Below are 19,304 nucleotides of genomic sequence, written 5' to 3'. Positions count from 1 at the left end.
TTGTCGGGCAGCTACTCCGTATCCAGCAATGGCCGTCACGGCCGCCCCACGGCTTCGCCGTATCAGAGGTGCCAGACACCATTGGAGTCTAGGTCGCCATTTTGTGAGGATGGGGCCTTCGCAACAAATACAGCATTCAGCATCACAGTATTCACTGACCATAATATTATTACCGCTCGTGATAGCAAAGAAGTTACACTTTCAGATACCGTTTGCCAATGTATTTGGTTGCAGGCAAGAAATTAAGGATTTTTCAAGGATCGTCTCTCCATCTAGCAGAGCTGCACTACGGCGCAGCCATCTTGCTTTGCGCCCTCTAGCGCCCCGTGTTCCTCCTTGTTAATATTTCTTTAAGGTTCTGTGATCTTGTGTGACGAAATAAAGGTTTATCTTTAAAAATCCCATGAAAAACTGGTTCTTCTGTCAATAATTCCCATTGATTATGAATAATCTTATTAATTTTGTAAAAAAGGGTGGAGTAAGGGATACAAAAATTACCCGATTGGGCGTGGTCTTGTTTTTTTTTGTAGTAATCTCGCCCTGTCATGAGAAATGGCACGCTCTGCATGTTTGGTCAACAAGTTTATTGGGTAACCTCTTTCTATGTATTGCTTTTTTTGTTCTCAATGGTTTGAACACAAATTCCAGTTTCCGATGTAATACAACAAGTTCACAAAAATTGGGAGTATGGTCAAATTTTTAACGAGTGGTGGAGGGTGAAAACTGTTGAATGTTAATGCATTATTGCTCTATGTAACGACAAAAGAACACTAATCCTGTCTGCCATGTGGTGTTAGATAGAATGTGGTATTCCTCAAATTTTGCTATAAAGGTATTGGCATATGATTGTGCTCTGGGAAAATCCATTAAGGTTCTGTTCAATTGTAAATAGAATCGGTTTTCCATTCAAAGTAGGTGTTTTGATGCAGAATTCCAAAAGTTCAATGACTAAGGCTTTCTGGTCGCAATCTTGACAGTCTTTAATAGTGCCCACTTGACAGCTTCCAGTCCACGCAAACGTGGTATTGAGATGTACAAAGCCACCACATCAATGGTACAAAAAAAACAATCCTCATTTTGCCTTTCTGGCAGTTGGGCGATATTTTGTAAGAAGCCAGTGGTATCTTCAATGTAAGCCTGCCAGCTTTTGACAAATAGTTGTAAATGTGCATCAATGTTTCTTCCTGGTGCCTCCAACACTGAGCCACGCCCTGACTATAGCGGTCTAAAGGGTGGGTTGGTAATGCTTTTATGAATTTTAGGTAGCATGTATAGTTTGGGACTTCTCTGGAACGGTGTGCTGAGATATTGTTTAGTACTTTCATCAATCCACTGTAAATGCAATGCTTTTGTCAAGATTTGGTTGAGTAGCTTGGATATTTCACTTGTTGGATCTGCGTCTAATGGAGTGATAATGGTGACGTCATTGACATGCTCATTGACCTTAAAGACATAAAATTCTCTGTCCATCATCACTAAGCCTCCGCCTTTATCAGCTTTTTGAAATGTTATGTCTGGCCTGTTTGCAGGTCATGTACGGTGCTCAGTTGTGATTGCCTGAGGTTGCATTTGTTTTTGTTTTTTGCTTTAACATAATCGAGTTTGCTCATGTCCTTCTTAACCAACACTTCAAACGTATCCAGTGTCTTATGTGATATAGAGGCCATAAATGTGCTCTTGGGTTTGAAACGTTTTTCTACGGAATCCATGTAGGCTGAATCTGATGATACAATGTTGGTGAAAAAATTCTTTAGTCTTAAAACTCTTCTGAACTTGAAAAATGCAATCTCAGTCATATAGCCGTGGTGTGGTGAGTAGGTATAAATGATGTACCTTTGTTCAATGTCATTTCCTGTGCCATTGTCAATTGCTCACAAGAGAAGCTGTTTATGATGAGTCCTTGTTTGTTGACACTGTTTTTTGTCCATTCTTTGAGAAAGGTCACTTCTAGTTTGTAAAATGTCTTCTTCCAGTTCCCGAATGTTTAAGACAATTCCTCAATGATAGGTAGAGTTAAATCTAATGAACACTTATTCAAAATGGCGTACCATTTTTCCATGAAATGTGGGTTGTGTTGTAGTCTGAACAGCATTGGTTTTATGTCGAGTCGTTATCGCGGGGTATTTGTTTTACTTTGTGGTATAGTATGAGAGTTGATGCATGTAAGTGTTGGTTAAGTTCTCTGAGGGATAAAAATTCCAATTGTTTGAGTTGATGTGTGATAGATCCGCTTTGAGCTTCAAAGGATTTGCAGGTACATGCATCAACGTATGCTTTTGCAATTCCTTAATTGCGATTCCTTAATAATCGCAATTAAGGAATCGCAAAAGCATACTGTGATGCATGTACCTGCAACAGATACATGCATCAACCTAGGCTTTTGCGATTCCTTAATTGCGATTTATAAGGAATTGCAATTAAGGAATTGCAGAAGCCTATAAGTGCAGGAATCACTATAAAATTAGCGATTCCCAGACATTCCTTAATTGCGACTCGCAAATTTGGAGTCGCAATTAAGGAATGCCTTCCCATTCATTCCTATGGGCCTACAGGCCCATAGGAATGAATGCGATATGGCATGCGCAATTTGCGAGTAACAATCGTGTTAGAAAAGGGGTTCTCTAGTTGGCAGTGGCTGGCCACGGTCCAAGTAGGGAGCCTTCTTCCTAAGTCAGAGTAAGGGGGCTACACCCTTTGATAACCCCTGATCAAACCTGTGGTAACGTAGCACAAGCAGCTAGGCTTATCTCAGAGGTGTTGTGTGTTAAGCTTTTGTGATCATACACAGTAACACAGTGAAGGACACTACAAAGGGACACCAAATAAGTAGTTATAAAAAAATAAGTATCTTTAGATATAGACTTAATACAAGACCAATAATGGTAAAAAGCCACAATACTGAAAAATGGGGGTACTCTTGAAAAGCTGGAAAAAGAGTTCAAAGTGTTCAAATGGGGGTTCAGTTCAAAGCAGGTGTCACTGCGACCATTTTACTTACAAACTACCTGGATTTCGTAGCAAAACCAACAAAATGTCGCAAAGGAGCTGTAGAAATGATTTTCCTCACGTGAGGCCGGCGATGCGTTGAATCCTTGTCGCAAGGGAGGATGATGCGCCGGGCTGCGCGTGCATGCGGGACAAAGCGACAGATTTCTTCACGCTAGGCCAGCGATGCGTTGAATCCTTGCCGCGAGGGAGGATGATGCGCAGATCCTGTTGCGTGCGAGGAAAATGGCAGACACATGGCATTCGTGCTGCGTTGATCTCGATGCGATGTTCCGGGGTCAGCGAGCCTTCGAAAAAGGCCGCAAACGTGCGATGCAATGATCTCTGGGGTTAGCGAGCACTTTGGGGCCCACAAGCGTGCAATGCGATGATCTTTGGTTTGCGAGCGCTCAGTGGCAGTGGCGTGTGGATTTTTCCTACACTCTTCAGCTGCAGCGGCTCGCAAACGGCGTTAGCGACGATTTTCAGCTCTCTCTCCTCTGTAGTAGGACTAGAGGCCCTGGAACTCAGTGGGGCCTCACCTGCAGATAGAAATCCTAGCTGGGACGAATCAGGAGGCCGGTGGGGGAGTCAGATGTGCCTGTGACTCCAGCAGGAGGCTGGCTCTCTTCTAGGCCTTGGGTGATTGCTTAGCAAAACAAAAGTCTCTCAAAAGTCCTTTTCCCTCTTCTTCCCAGTCCAAGGGGAACTACTGCAGGCCAATCCAAGAACCAGCACACAAGCACAAGGACAGTCTTGCAGATTCCTTCAGTAACACGGACAGAGGTTCTTCTTGACATCCAGGAGCAATACAAAAATGAAGGGGTTTGGTCCCAGATATTTATACCCCAAAAGTCTCTAGTCACTGAACCCAGCCAGAACCAGTTCTGCTCAGGCCTGGAGCACTTTGTTTACCAGGCTACATCCTTCCTTTCAGAAAGAGGGGGTCTGCCATCAGACACACAGTAGGAGGTGGAGCCAGCATTCACCTTGCCAGGCACAGCCCTATTCAGGTCAAGAGCTACCCCTCCCCAGTACTCAATGCAGATCTCTCTATTCAACCCAGGCTTGACTCAGCCTCTCTTGCCCTGCTAAACCCAGACAGCCAATACACATAACAGCAGAGCACACTGGAAGGCTTAGACAAGAAAATACCTACTTTCTAAAAGTGGTATTTTCAAACACAGAATAGTAAAACCAACTGATCTAAAAGATGTATTTTATTATTCTGAGCTCAGGCATACTCAACTAGAATTTCGACCATGTTCCCTGAGTCAGATAGGGCAATAAGACGCAATAGCCTGTCTGCCCATTCTAGCCTATGGAGAACAGGTAACCTTGCAGCAGTGAAAAACAAAATGGAGGGTTATACACATATCAAGCCATGTCCTACCTTACACACACAATGCACCTACCATAGGGGTGATTGACATGAGGCTAAGGGAAGGGTGAGGGGCTGGGAAGTGTGGGCACTTCACAGCCAAGATAGCAGTTCTGGACAGCACGCAGATACTGCAGTGGCAGGTCTGAGGTACACTTTATAAGCTACTTCTGTGGGTGACGTAAACCAGTGCTGCAGGCCCACCAGCAGCATTTGGGTTACCAGTCCTGGGCACACACAGGCCACACTACTAGGGACTAACAGGTAAAGCAAATAAGCCAATCAGGGATATACCAATTCACAGTCATATTTACACAGGGAGCATTTGCGCTGTGGGACTGAATGGCAGTGGCACAGCGCCCAGAGCATCTAATACGAGCAAGCAAAAACAGAGGAGACAACAGCGAAAAATGGAGGGGAGACCCACGCCAATGGTGCTAGGTCTAACAAATAGGTACTCGCAAATTGCTCATGCAATTTCAAGGGTGCAAGGGTGTCACAAGGACACCCTGTTGCACCCCTGAAATTGCTCTGTGCATACGTTGCACACATGCATGCCCCAAGGGCATGTGTGTGTGTAACCTACAACTTTGAAATATGCACTTAAGTGCACTTTCATCGTTTTTCAGGCATATGCATCAACCATTTTTGCGAGCGCAAATGGTGCGATTCGCAATTTGTGATTCCTTAAATGCAATGCAAGAACCACTTTAGAATAGCGATTTCGCGACTAGGGGGCGCGAATTACCATAAAGTTCAACTTGATGGTAATTTGCAAAAACTTTGAAAAATGCACTAAAGTCCATCTGACCAATGGTCTTGCATCCCTTAATATAGAAGGAAGAGGGTCAGGTTCAGGGTTTAAGGCGTGCTTGGCCAGTAGTTGAATATCATAAGTATCAAAAGGTTGAATTCATTAATGCCCTGCAGGCTCAATGATAAATTTGAGATGCCATACTTTCTCTAATTAGATGTAAAACCTGCGTCCAACACCTAACAATGTAAATTCATGCTCTAAGAATAGAGAAACACACTTTGAACACACACAAACTGTTTAGATATGATTCCTGATAGTAATTGATTTTCAAGTTTGAGTGAAATAGTGATTATATACAGTATACAGACGCAATGTCAGAAATACAATGTGACTTTAAAACTTGTCGTTTTTTTGTATTGTATGAGACCTGATACACGCTGTTAAATATACTTGAAACGTTGAGCTCTTGTACATTGCAGATATGTTTGCAGCCAACACCATCCGCATCTCTAGCCTACACTGCTATGGTCATATACCCCTACTCTAGTTATGACCCTAAATTCACGCTAACAAATTGAAATTGACATAATTTTCATTATTCTAGAACACAGAGTATCTTTCATACTATGTCTGACTGCATATGACCATAGATACCTTTGCACGTGGAGGTGACACTAAACGTCTCAGTGTTATTATTTCAGGTTTCTTTTTGACTCTCACATCGAGCAGAGTGCTGGGTCATTTTAGCCACTGTGTTCACGTAATACTATGTAATACTATGTGTATTCACGGGCGTGAGCACGTCTTCTCGAATATTGTATATCTGGATACATTTATTAGAACAGTGCGTCTCCAATGCACAGAGTAGAAGGACGCAGGCAGGGCAGGCTTATGTTCACTTTAGTGTTTGTTTATACGGATGATTGATTCTAGATCGGTGTTTCTTGCATTCCCTGTAAGATTCTTGTCAGAATACTGAACTCGTGGCAGTGGAATTATAACTTGATAGTCTTCTTTGAGCAGTAGTTAACGTCATAATGTTTTTCCTTCAGTCGAGACGAACAAAGGTTGTCATAATCGAAGATCCACCGAGCAGAGTATGCTGTATTGCTACGTTGTTCAGGTATTTGAACTCGTTGTGACAGCGAGGTTGTTCATGGTGTTTTGGTTCTTAAAAACTAAATAGAGGTACTTGTATCTTGTCTAACTGTCTGTTGCGCTGTAACCCCTTTGCGCAGACTCGCTCTCCATCTTTAATTATTTGTTTCCTCCCAGGTTTTGCCCCTGACGAAAAGGAACACCATCCCAAAATGCATTGGACTCAAAAAAACTTCATGTTGATTTTTTTTATTACAATGTAACTGTGATGATGTAATATTGTTATGCTTTGAAATAAAAATGAGTATATAGCCAATATATCCATTGATATGCTCATATAGACATTTAGTCAATGATATTTCATATCTGTGATGTAAACTGTATATTTTGATGCTGACCTGAATAAATAATTCACTGGACATTGTGGTGACCACCCAGTCACGAGGGAGTGAGTCATGAAAACACAACTGAGTAACCTAAGTTCTAGTGTCATTTTATTCACATTTTTAAGGCGGTCCTTTAACCTACTTACTTATACAATGAAATGTTGCAGTACATAAACTCATCAAATGAAATTTTTATTTAATACTAATGAAAAATTGAAATATGTATGAATTGAAAACATAACTAATCATTCCTACAAAATTATTTTGAAAATAACCCTACCTCACTAACATGTTTAGTTTTGTTTAATTGCTAAAAGTTATGGAATTACTTTAAATACTTATTAATATTTTCATAATGTTTACAAGCTTTATTCATTTTTTTATTTAGTTAATTGTTAAAATCAAAATTTAAAATGACTAAACAATAGCCATACATTTTTATAAGTATAAAGATTTTTTTTTTATTTAAATGTTGAACTAATTGAATTAATTTAACATTAGTTCATGTGAGGTGGTAAATTAATAATGTTTTCTGCGGGAGTGTGTTTTAATAACAGGGGTTGGGAATGTGTGGTTCTTGACTTACTCCAAGGATGGGAGTGTTGTTTAAGATTTTAATGGGCTATAGTAACTTTGGAAGTATCATTTGTGAATTACAATGGTCTCTTTAGTGGACCTGTGTTTCTATGAGCTTGCCACTCAAAAACTCCTCTATTAATGTCCTTTAATACCACCACTCTTTGAGCAATTATTACCTAATTTTCCACCACTCCTCCTGGATCCACTTACATTTACTACAAAATAATATGCTTCTGTGTGTGGAGATCTCTGAAACAGTGACGGATATCCACACAGAAATGTTATGTGAACACTACTATAGCATGCAAGTAAAGCCAATTGGTGCACCAACATATTTTTCATCCTAATTTTTAGGTCCAGCTTGGTTTATGTGGTCATCCCCCTCAGCCATTGATTGTAATATCATCCATATGTTAGTCAGCTCATATTTGATTCCTTTGTAGTTGTAAATGTCATTCAGGATGGCTAGAGTACTGGTTGTGCAGGGGCACAAATTGTTACAGGCTTTTTAGTTGGGGTTACCTGTCCCTCATGTCATTGTCTTTTGTATTAATTTCTTATTATAATTAAATAGAGTCTAATTGCTTCATTGCCATTTTAATTTTCTATTGATTTCTTTTAGTTTGTTACTTTTTAGTTCCCGGTAGGTGGGCAGCTACTTTGGTTCCTGATGTTAAAGGCCCTGGGATACATTTGTATTTGCTTCCTTCCAGCCTTTCCTTGTCACCCTCAGGCAATGCATCACCATTTGTAGGACTACAGTAACGTTAGAAGTATATTTTGTGAATTCCAATAGACTCTTTTGTTGATGTCTGATTTCCACCACTACTTTATTGACCCTCTTACATTTACTACAAATTAATATACTTTTGTGTATGTAGATATCAGTCACAGTGGCAGAGGTCTATACAAAGAAAAGACAGGAGAGGCCGATGCGGAGGTCTCCTGACTTATGTTTGTAAAAAGCACTTTGTGGTGAGTGAATAATACTACTGTAGTTCTATTTTACGTACTGCAACATGCAGTTAATGTTAATTGGTGAACCAACATCATTTCTGTTCTTCATTTGTAGGTCTAGCTAGGTCTACTGTTTATACATAAATACATAAAGAGAGGAGCAATAGGCCATTCCCTTCAACCATTGCTTGTTGTGTGATCCATATTTTAGTCAGCACAAATTTACAGGATGTATGGAGTTCTGGTTGTCCATGGCACACAAATTGTGGTTATATTCCTAATTTGTTTTAATTGGGTTTGGCTCCCCTCTTGATACTGTCTTTTGTGTTAATTTATTATTATAATTATATAGAGCCTATGTGCTTCATAGCCATTTTAATTTTCTATTTTTCATTTAGTTCTTTGAGTTTGTTTCTTTTCATTTCCCAGTAGTTGGGCTGCCGCTTGGGTTCCCAACATTATGGACACTGGGCTCCATTTGTATGTCCTTCTTCGCAGCCTTTTCGTGCTACAACTGTGATTGTAGAAAGGAGATTCTCACAGTCAGACAATGCACCACTCACATGCAGTCATTTCACTCGAGCCAGGAGTCTTAAAGTAGCTGCTAGTGCAGGCTCAATAAAAAACTTTGAAGGGATGCAGCATGGATGTCACATCCGCAGTTCTATTTTTTTTTAGAAAATCTGATATTGAAATATCTACCCCCATTACTGTCCCCTGCACTAATCCTTTTGGAGTACCTTTCAACCTTTTTATACCCTCATCTGTCCCTACTGGTGTCCCCTCTGCCACTTATAAGGTTACTTGGCAATGGTCTAAAGCTTTTCTCACTGAGGTTGCCCATCCCTTTTTCTTAATTAATTGTGCTCTAGGCTCTTCAGTTGATCCCAGAGGGACAATTTTACTGCCTGGTCTCCTAAAGCCCTGGATTAGGTGACACCTTTAAAAACTCCCAACTTAAATACAGATAAACAGAATGCCTGATTCTGAGAGGCCATCCTTCAGTTTGAACGTCCTATTTGGTGGTCATCTGATCTGGGACCTCCACCATAACCTTCCCCCTCAGTAAAACCCTTGCTGTTTGGTTCAACCAGGCAATATTTCCTTCTATACAAATTGCTTGCATCTGTGCCTCCTGCATTGACTAAATATACCTAGTATACAAATTTCACCCTCTTCTATATAAGAACTTCAGTAAAACTGTCTTTCAATCCATAATTATCTGTAGCCTTAGCTATGGTAACTTACTCTCCCTGGGCCTGCCGAAAGCCACTATCACCTACTACAAGTCACACACACCACGGAACACTCTTGCCCTTGTCCTCTGCAATCTTTCTAGGCAATCATGGTTGTTCCATTGTCTACCCAAACCGCACTGGATGGTTTCGAGAAATGGATCTTGTTCAAAGATCTTTGTATCTGCCACCAAGCATACTATAATAGGTGTCTTCTCTACTTACAAAATGTGTTCAACACTTATCGACTTAATCAACACATTGTAACCACTCATCTCTAATTCCTTCACTTGCCAAAGATAATTGCGAGCAAACAACCAAATTTTCTTAATCTCTATTAGGGCTTTCTCCAATTATGTACAGTTCTGGAAGCTTCTGAAAACTTGCGTGTTCTCCCTTGGTTACTAACACATCCATTTACCATCTTCCTCTGATTATGCCCTTGTAAAGCCAGGACAGTCTTTTTGTGTCTGGACACAGCTAAACCTCTCTGAAGATCTATAGTAATAGTGAAACACATGCCAGGGCTAGCTTTCATTCCTTCCTGGTTGGCTTGGATGGTGTTTTACCAATCCAAATCTGTAATACTGTGCCTGGAGTGGTAAAAGGCTTTGGGCCAGATGTAGGTAATTTCTATTTACGACTCCAAAATACCGACTCATACCGAATCGGTATTTAGGAGTCGGTAAATAGGAAGCAGGCAGATGTAGGTAAAAAATTACCGAATCTGTAAGAGTCGGTATTTACAGAATCTGTAAATACCGAATCTGTATTTCACATTGATTCCTATGGGCCTTGAAGCCCATAGGAATCAATGTGAAATACCGAATCGGTATTTACAGATTCTGTAAAAACCGAATCCTGCAAGGGTGCAGGGGGTGTCACTTTGACACCCTCTAGCACCCCAAGTACAGGCATGTGTGCCATGTGGCACACATACATGCCCTAAGGGCATGGCTGTGTGTCACATTGCACAGGTGTGCATGCACAGATGTGCATGCACACCTGAATTCGGTATTTTACCACCCAATAGGATTGGGTGGTAAAATACTGACTTTGAAGGGCCTGTGGCACTCCTAGGAGTGTCACCTACATATGGATTTACAGAATCAGTATTTTTACCGATTCGGTAAAATACCGAAGTGGTAGATTTACCGAATCGGTAAATATACCGATTCTGTAAATTCAGACCCACCTACATATCAAAAGCCAAATACCAGTCGGTAACGGCCGAATTCGGCCGTTACCGACTGGTATTTGGCTACCTACATCTGGCCCTTTGTTATTTTACAGCTCTGCATGGATGGCACTGTGCTAATCCTATGCTTAGACACTTTGCTGTAGAAATGGCAAAAGACTTTGTCCCTTTCTAGTTCAGCATGGATGGCACCAAGCTAATCCTGTGCTTAAACACTCTGCTGGAAAAACAGACATTTGAGATGAGCCGATTCATAGTGTCACTGGTGTAGTAGGGTGCTCTGTAAGGGAGCTGCTCTCCAACTAAACTTTGAAACTGACCAGAGTTCTCTGTTTTTTTTTGCACACAAACACACACACACATATATATCTATATATATATCTATATATATATATATATATATATATATATATATTCACTGAAAAAACCATAGGTTTCACACCAGTTATAGTTAGCTGGACATTTTACTGACATAAAACCATTGAAATTCCCACGTTATAGTTAGTTGATGTTTAGGTAATGTCACTGACCATGTCATGAGTGATGTAATATGCGACGTCATCAGCAGTGCATTGCAGGCGCGCAAGCCATAGTGAGTCCAACTAACTATAACGTGGGAATTTCAATGGTTTTATGTCAGTAAAATGTCCAGCTAACTATAACTGGTGTGAAACCTATGGTTTTTTCAGTGAATTTAATAGGTTTTTTTAAATGCTAATTCCTAACTATAACTGGTGTGATACCTATGGTTTTTTCAGTGAATTTCATAGGTTTTTTTAAATGCTAATTCCTAACTATAACTGGTGTGAAATGTAATATTTTTTAAAATGATTCCTATATTGTATATTTATATAATACTATTTTTTTAATGTTTTTTACATTTTTTTATTTTATTTGCCCCGGAGCGCTCCCGGGGCGCGCACCGATGCGCTTACCGGTAAGCGCAGTTTTGCCGCGCACCGGTTCGCGTACCGGTGAGCGTCCCGTTTGCGATATTGCCGCGAACGAAAACATCATCGTGACGTATCGCGTAGCCGCGTGATGCGTGTTATGACGCATGGCGTAAGCGCACCCGGAAGTGCCGGAGCACATACTATCGCGCTACGCAAGCGCCCCAGGGCGTGCCCTAAAGCGCCGTAGCGTAAGCGCGTCAGGTCATGTGACCTGAAAATAACACTTTTCATTGGTTCAGAAAACTTTTGGTTTCCAAATGATGAAAGCCCCCACCTTTTTTCCTTATTCTGACTTTGTCCTTTGACTGAGGAAGACCTGTTTGGAGATCTGTGAGTAATATTTTGAACTTTAAAATGGCTACAGTAGCAGCAGCAGCTGGAGCATCTGCACCACCACCACCACAAGGACCACCACAACATCACATTGGTGGTCAAGGAGAAGAGGAGGAGGAGGAGGAGGAGGAGGAGGAGGAGAGAAGGCAGACAAGGCATTTCCTGCCTGAAGACAAAGCCCCATACAAACCTAAGGAGCACTTTATATGGGAGTTTTTTGAAATCCCAAGGGGTGCAAAGAAGGTAAACGCTGCAAAGGTGACTTGTCTCATCTGTGGCGCTGTACTATCCAGGGGGAACCCTGCAAAAAAATATTCATTTGGAAATCATACAATGATTCGGCACATGCAACGATTGCACCCCAATAACTATTCTGCAGCAGAGGTGAGAGAACTGTGCAGAAACCTTCCACAATCATCTGCCAGCACCTCAACAACCAACGAACCCACTCCATCCGGTCCAGAACCAAGTCAGATGGTTCCAAATATACAAACTAAGTTTGGTGGTTTCAAAATCGTATGCATATATTGTGGAAAAACCATTACTTATGGTGAGAAGAGTATTACCCTCATCAACATTGCTGGTGATAACCACAAGTGCCCGAAGAAACCCTAATTTTTTTCCTGTTTTTTTTTGCTCCAGTTGAGCTGTTTATAATTCAGTTTTTTGTTTCTCCCAATAAAAAATACAAAAAAATATAAAACTGTTCAGAAAAGCCAAAAAAAGTAAAAAAAATTCAAAAAAAATAAAGAAAATATAAAACAACAAAAAGAATTAAAAAACAGTTCTTTTTAGAACTACCTCCAATTTATGAAAAAAACCTACATTTTTAAAAAACTCTGTCATTCTTTTTTCTCTACGGTACGCTCCCCGGTACGCTCCGCGGTGTGAGTACTGGGCGCTCCCCTGCGCAAATCGAAACAAAATATATATATTTTTGCCCCGCGGGGCCCTTTTATGGCCCCCACATCAAACCTAGGGGGTCAGAGGGGTCTACCCTGCCCCCTTTTGATAATTTCCCCTCTTTGTTTTTGCCACCTCTTGTGTCTCGATCCTACCGAGACAAAAGATGGCGGCCGCACCGGACTGTTTGGAATGTGTACAGACACCCGAGAGCCAATCAGCTTTCCGCGCACGAACTCGCGTAGCGCGCTGGTTCGTGCCCCGGTGCGCGTACCGGGGCACGCTTACAGATATATATATTTTTTTGAACCTAAATTACTCAAAATGCACTGGAGCACATATCTTGAGACATAGCAAAGGCACATCGGGCTACCAGTCCCTACAATTTTGCCAAGTTTGGTGGAAATCCATTCAGCTGTTCGGGCTAAAAGGGAGGTCGACCGCCCTATGGGAATTAACATGGGGAAAACACGTTTTGGGACCCCCTTTTTTCTCGGCCCCGCTTGACGAATCCCCCCCAAACTTTCAGAGAAGGACCGGAGCGCCGCGAGGCAAATTTGAGGAAATTTTCAGGCAGATTCCTCAACCGGCGCCAAAGTTATTCCCAATAGAATGTTGCGATTTTCCAATCGAAAATAATCCTAACTATAACTACCTACTGGCGACCGCCAGTAGGTAATATATATATATGTATATATTTATATATATATATATATATATATTTATATTTATATTCACTGAAAAAACCATAGGTTATAGACCATATATAGTTAGGAATTAGCATTTCCAAAACCTAGAAAATTCACTGAAAAAACTATAGGTTATAGACCATATATAGTTAGGAATTAGCATTTACAAAACCTTAATTTACTCGCACAAAACCATAGAAATTCAAATATATAGTTAGTTGCAATAACTATATATCGCGCACCCGCAATCCACTGCTGATGATGTCACATATCATTCATGACATGGTCAGTGACATCACTGATGACATCACTGATGACATCATCCAGTGACTGTATGTTTCTGTAAAGTTAAAATATGTCTTACATATTGAAGAATGAGTGGATGTATAAGTGTTTGGATGAAGGATTTAGTAGGTGCATGACTGACTGTATGAGAGAATGATTAAATGTGTCTCACTGAGTGCATGGGTTAGTGACTAAACTGTCTTAATTTGTGCATCATTATTTTTGTAGTTCTGTAAACTGCTGCATGTTTTGATCAGTAGCTATATGAGTAACTATATGGGTTATTGATTGGTTGCCCAAATATTTGTATGGGAGAGTGAGTGTGTGTGTGGGGGTGGCTGGGAGGTATGTGACTCTGTGCATAGATGTGTGAGCAGTTGATTTAGTAGATGTATGGGTTCAAAAGTGCATGTATAAACAGCTGTATGGGCGGATGACTGTCTGCATGAGTGTATTGGTGAGTGATTGGATTTCTCAGTGCTACATGTCAAAGTAAGTACATATGTAAAACACAGTACATGTAAGAGTTGACATATATAAATAACTGTGCATAAGAGCCAGTGAATGTGTGAGTGGCTGTATGGATCATTGTGAACTTGTATCAGTGAATGTATAAGAGAGTAAATATGTGTTAGTATATGTTTGATTAAGTAAGGTGTGTATAACTGTATAGTTGAGGAAATGGAGGTGTGATTGATTCTTTGCATGACTGACTAGGTGTGTGAGTAACTCCATGGATGAGTGACAGTCTGTGAGTGTCTGTTTACACTGATTGTATCTAAGGTTATATTAGAGTCTGAAGAGGTTCATCGTATTATCACATGAATGATATCATCAGTAATGTCAAATGAAATGTTATCAGTGATGTCATCAGTGATGTCATTTGAGATGTCATCAGTGATGTCATTTGAGATGTTATCAGTGATGTCATTTGAGATGTCATCAGTGATGTCATTTGAGATGTCATCAGTGATGTCATCAGTGAATTCACTGACCATGTCATGAATGATGTAATATGTGACATCATCAGCAGTGGATTGCGGGTGCGCGATATATAGTTATTGCAACTAACTATATATTCGAATTTCTATGGTTTTGTGCGAGTAAATTAAGGTTTTGTAAATGCTAATTCCTAACTATATATGGTCTATAACCTATGGTTTTTTCAGTGAATTTCAATGGTTTTTTAATAGCAAATATCAAAAGCTGTCAAATGTCAAGTACGTGATAGGTAAAAACATTTTCGTGTTTATGCACGCTGATGTGCTTTGAACGCTGCCCCCCCGCTTTTCTCTTAGGAGTACTCTCTCTTTGCAGATAGTGAAGGGTAGTTAACGCAGGCCTTTGCCCCCGTTGTAATCCGTCGTGCCTGCTTCTCTCTCCATTTGATTGATTGTTATCCAAGCATTTACTGTTTTAGAATTGGTTCTCTTTGATTCATTCTCTATTTACAAACAAGCACAGTCGCAATACTCTGTTTAGTCTTTGCAGATAGTGAAAAATCGTTTAAAAAACAAAAGGAATCGAGCAAAATCAGTAGGCCACTAATGGGATCTCTTTTTGACCTCGCTAAAATAGAAACATTAAGAACAACCCCTCATGAGAAATACGAAACTAGTGAGATGAACTGAGCTCCACACAATGATGGCTGCAAGACAGCTCGGCTCCACCACCCACCCCACCCAAAATAACGACAAACCCTATGCAAATATTATAAATATATACAACACACCTGCAAAGTAACAGGGTAAAACATTTTATTAAATAACTATTTACATAACTATTTTATACTTTTAGTTGCCCGATCCGGCTAGCTCAATCGATCGAGCATGAGACTCATGCACTCTGATCTCCTTGGCCTCAGTCAAGCATCAATAGTAAGATTTTCATACATGAGTGTACGTTCATGGTTTTGGTCCCTGAGTTGCTTCGATGTCACTGCCTTGCACAAATGGCATAAGTCCTGGATGTTAGGTGCCATAGTTCAGAGTTATGAGCAGCGCTTGTAACACTGTCTAAAGATTATTTGCACCTGCTGCAGCTTCACTATTCTCAAAGTAAGTGGGGGCCGTTTGTGGACCTGACTGCATTTGAAAACAATGTGATGCGGTACCTCCCTAAACCGCTTGACGGAGGCCCCCGAGGGGCGGTGTGATGGCGCGGACTCAGAGAAGGCGCTTGGCTCCGACCCCCTCCCCAAGTCTTGTTGCCCTGGTGTGGCCTGAGATCGCACCCGACATAGGCGGCCGGCTCCCGGGGTCAAGCGGAACTTTTTGCCTTTTGGTGACTCTTCCATTCTGAACATTGTCCCACAATCCGTTTGACCTGAAACGATTACACAAATAAAACATTTGTGAGTTTTAAATTTCCGGAGAAGTATAATTCACCAATACCTTTCTCTGTAGATCTTTTTCCATTAACAATCCCAGTTCCATCACCCGCCCAGGATATCACTACTGTTAGTTGTCATTGTTGCTTATGTTTTAATAAAACATGTTTTAAGGTGTTTACTGTTTTTGTTACGATGTATATATTTATAAGTTATTAAAGTGTTATAATCCTACTAATTTTTTATCGATTATTGCTCTTTGAGATATTCCCTGTCTACAAACAGAGAAGAATAGGAATATTCTGTCTCCCTTTGCAGATAGTGAAGGATAGGTAATGCAGACTTTTGTCCCCCGTTGTAATCCGTCATGCCTGTTTTTCTCCCCACTGATTGATTGATTGGCTGGACATTTATTGTTCAAGGAATAGTTCTCTCGAGGTATTCTCTGTTTGCAAATAACGTGGAATAGAAATATTCTGTCTAGTCTTTGCAAGTAGTGAAGGGTGGGTAATGCGGACCTTTGTCCCCCGTTGTAATCTGTCATGCCCATCTACTCCCCACTGATTGAGAAACTAGTTCCACCCGGACCATTTATTAGAGGTACATCATCTGGCTCAACCGGAGAGTACCCCTAATAAAGAAGACATATGTAAAAAACAAAGTAATCACTGTATCCTGTTAAACAGAAACTTTAGCATGAAACACACTTGAAAAGGAAGGGAAAGAAATCGAACAAAATCAGTAGGCCACTGATGAGTTTTTAACTTCGCTAGAAATAAGAAACATGAAAGTAGTGAAAGAAGCCAAGCTTGACGTTACGGCAGCCACGAGGTAGCTAGGCTCCGCCACCCCCCCACTGCTCCAAGCATGTGTGTCCCACCGCCCGCCACGCCCATAAACGGTAACATGAAATAGATACAAATCAGCAGATACCTACCCCCATTCCGGAAGCTCCCGAAGTGCAACAGGGCCACGGTTACGCCCATCCGGACGATGAGGCCTCGACAAGTGCAGGGCGGGGCCCAGCTAACCGCCATCAGCCGTGGCGTTGATGGCCCGAAATGTACTGGTCTCCCGATTCCCTTCTTCTGCCGCCTTGCAGGCCACGGGGGGGGGGATGTCTTGCCTCTGCCTCCGACCCCCCCCCTTCTTATCGCCTGGTCCGGACATCACGGATATCAACACCAGGTGTCGGCGTGGGGTGCGCTGGGAGGGAGAGGCGGCACGAACGAGCCTCTCCCACCACCCCAGGTGGGGGCCCCTCAGCTGCACCCCCAACGCTCCACTCACCCAACAAAAGGGTCATCGCGTAAGGTGCACCAGGAGAGGAGCCGAGGCCGACGGTATCTTCTTCTTTCTTTAATAATGGCTGCGACAACACTGGGGGTGGATGTCTTGCACATGCCACCGACCCCCCCCCTCTTATCGCCTGGTCCGGACATCACTGATATCAACGCCAGGTGTCGGCGTGGGGTGCGCTGGGAGGGAGAGGCGGCGCGAACGAGCCTCTCCCACCCCCCCAGGTGGGGGCCCCTCAGCTGCACCCCCAACGCTCCACTCACCCAACAAAAGGTCTCGTCCACTCTTGAGATGCAGCGGCGCTCCGCTCACCCAGCGGGGGTCTCGTCCACTGTTTCAGTGCAACAACGCTTCTGAGTTCAACTAGAAAATGAGTCCTGCGTCCAGAAACGTTCTCCTCAACTTTGAAGATTCTATAAGAGCCACGGGGGCCCCCGACCCCCGCAGACACCCCCGATGGGAAATGACTGCCATGATCACCCACGGAACGACCACGACGTAGCCGCGGGACGTCGGCGCGCTCATGCCGGCGCCGGCCTCAGTCTTGAAATGACCAAAATCCTGCAAGACTACCAACTTGATCAGTTCCGGTGGTACACCAGTATGACCCGGTAGGAGAGATTGTTGCCTCCCACCACGCTTTGACTGATGGTTCATGTCGGCAGTCCCCTCTGCTACCCTTCAACGAAAACTTTTGGACTGCCGAAAGAAGTCCCGGTCCAACCACGAGTTGGTGGAGACATTTTGACTATACTTGGACCTTCCTGACTTCACCCAAAATAGCGCCGGTACAAATGAAACTCTCAACTCCTTGTTGTGCCCCGATTGCTCAGCCTTGATATCATGAGATATGTATGCAGTTTTTAGCACATGAATTGATATGGAATAAGACTGATTATATGTTCGGACAATGAATTGATCCAGGATGGGTATTGATTATACGTTCGAACAATGAATTGACATGGGACGGGTACTGATTACACGTTCGAACAATGAATTGATATTAAGTTCTAATGCATCATTGATTACTGTATTTATTATTGAAGGTTCGAATTGTCAACACTTTTGGTACTTGCTCACAATGAATTATCAATATGATTTTGTTGCACTTGTCGCACTTTTTACTATGAAATCAATGACCACTGACTCTCTGTTATGTTTTCCACAAATAAATACCCCCCCCCCCCATTTACAGTTCCAGCCTGCTCCGTGGCCGGCCCACGGGGTTGTAGGCCCATATTTGGGCACCAACATTTTTATTAAAGGTTTTTGAAAAAGCAAACGTAGTTGTAACGCGTAGATTGGTAAGTTTCGAATAAATGGCCACTGTTTCCGATTTTTTTTTTTTTTTTTTTTAAAAAGCAGGTGAAATGAAGCAGCTCAATTAGTTAAGGGTTAAAAAGTATAGTACGCAGAAACATTGAAAATATGGATGGTCCAGGTTTGTTGTATGTGTTTTTCATTTTTGTACAGCATAAAGCAATCGATAAAGATCCTGGTATTTAGCCTCTACTTTATATGCTACCTGTATCAGGGAAGTTGTTTTAAATGCCCCTAAGCCACCCTGAACGAATGTCACCTGGCCCCCTTAGTACGAACGAAAATGACCCCGTACCACTGTAGGTTATCTCTCTTCCTCAAAAATGACAAAAATTACTTTCTAGGACGTTTTGGACATTGATGATTTTCATATGATCTATTTATTAAAGTAATACTCATCTCTCCGCATGAAATTAATTTTCCACATGCTACACAAGTCAATCTCATCTGCCTAAAGTTCTTTTACAGATTTGGGACCGTTTCCCTTGCCTCTGACTCTCTTATTGCTAAGTCATTGGTGGATGTTTTTGCCGGTCGGGGATTATCCACCAAATCTCGAAGTTGTGCTTTAGAATAATTAAGAGGGTGCCACCTCTCCATGTGCCGATGCATGGTAT

This window comes from Lissotriton vulgaris, chromosome 4_1 (assembly GCF_964263255.1).
Source record: "Lissotriton vulgaris chromosome 4_1, aLisVul1.2, whole genome shotgun sequence".
In the NCBI taxonomy this organism is placed as follows: domain Eukaryota; kingdom Metazoa; phylum Chordata; class Amphibia; order Caudata; family Salamandridae; genus Lissotriton; species Lissotriton vulgaris.
The sequence above is the reverse complement of the archived record's forward strand: the minus strand, read 5'-3'. Positions refer to the sequence as shown.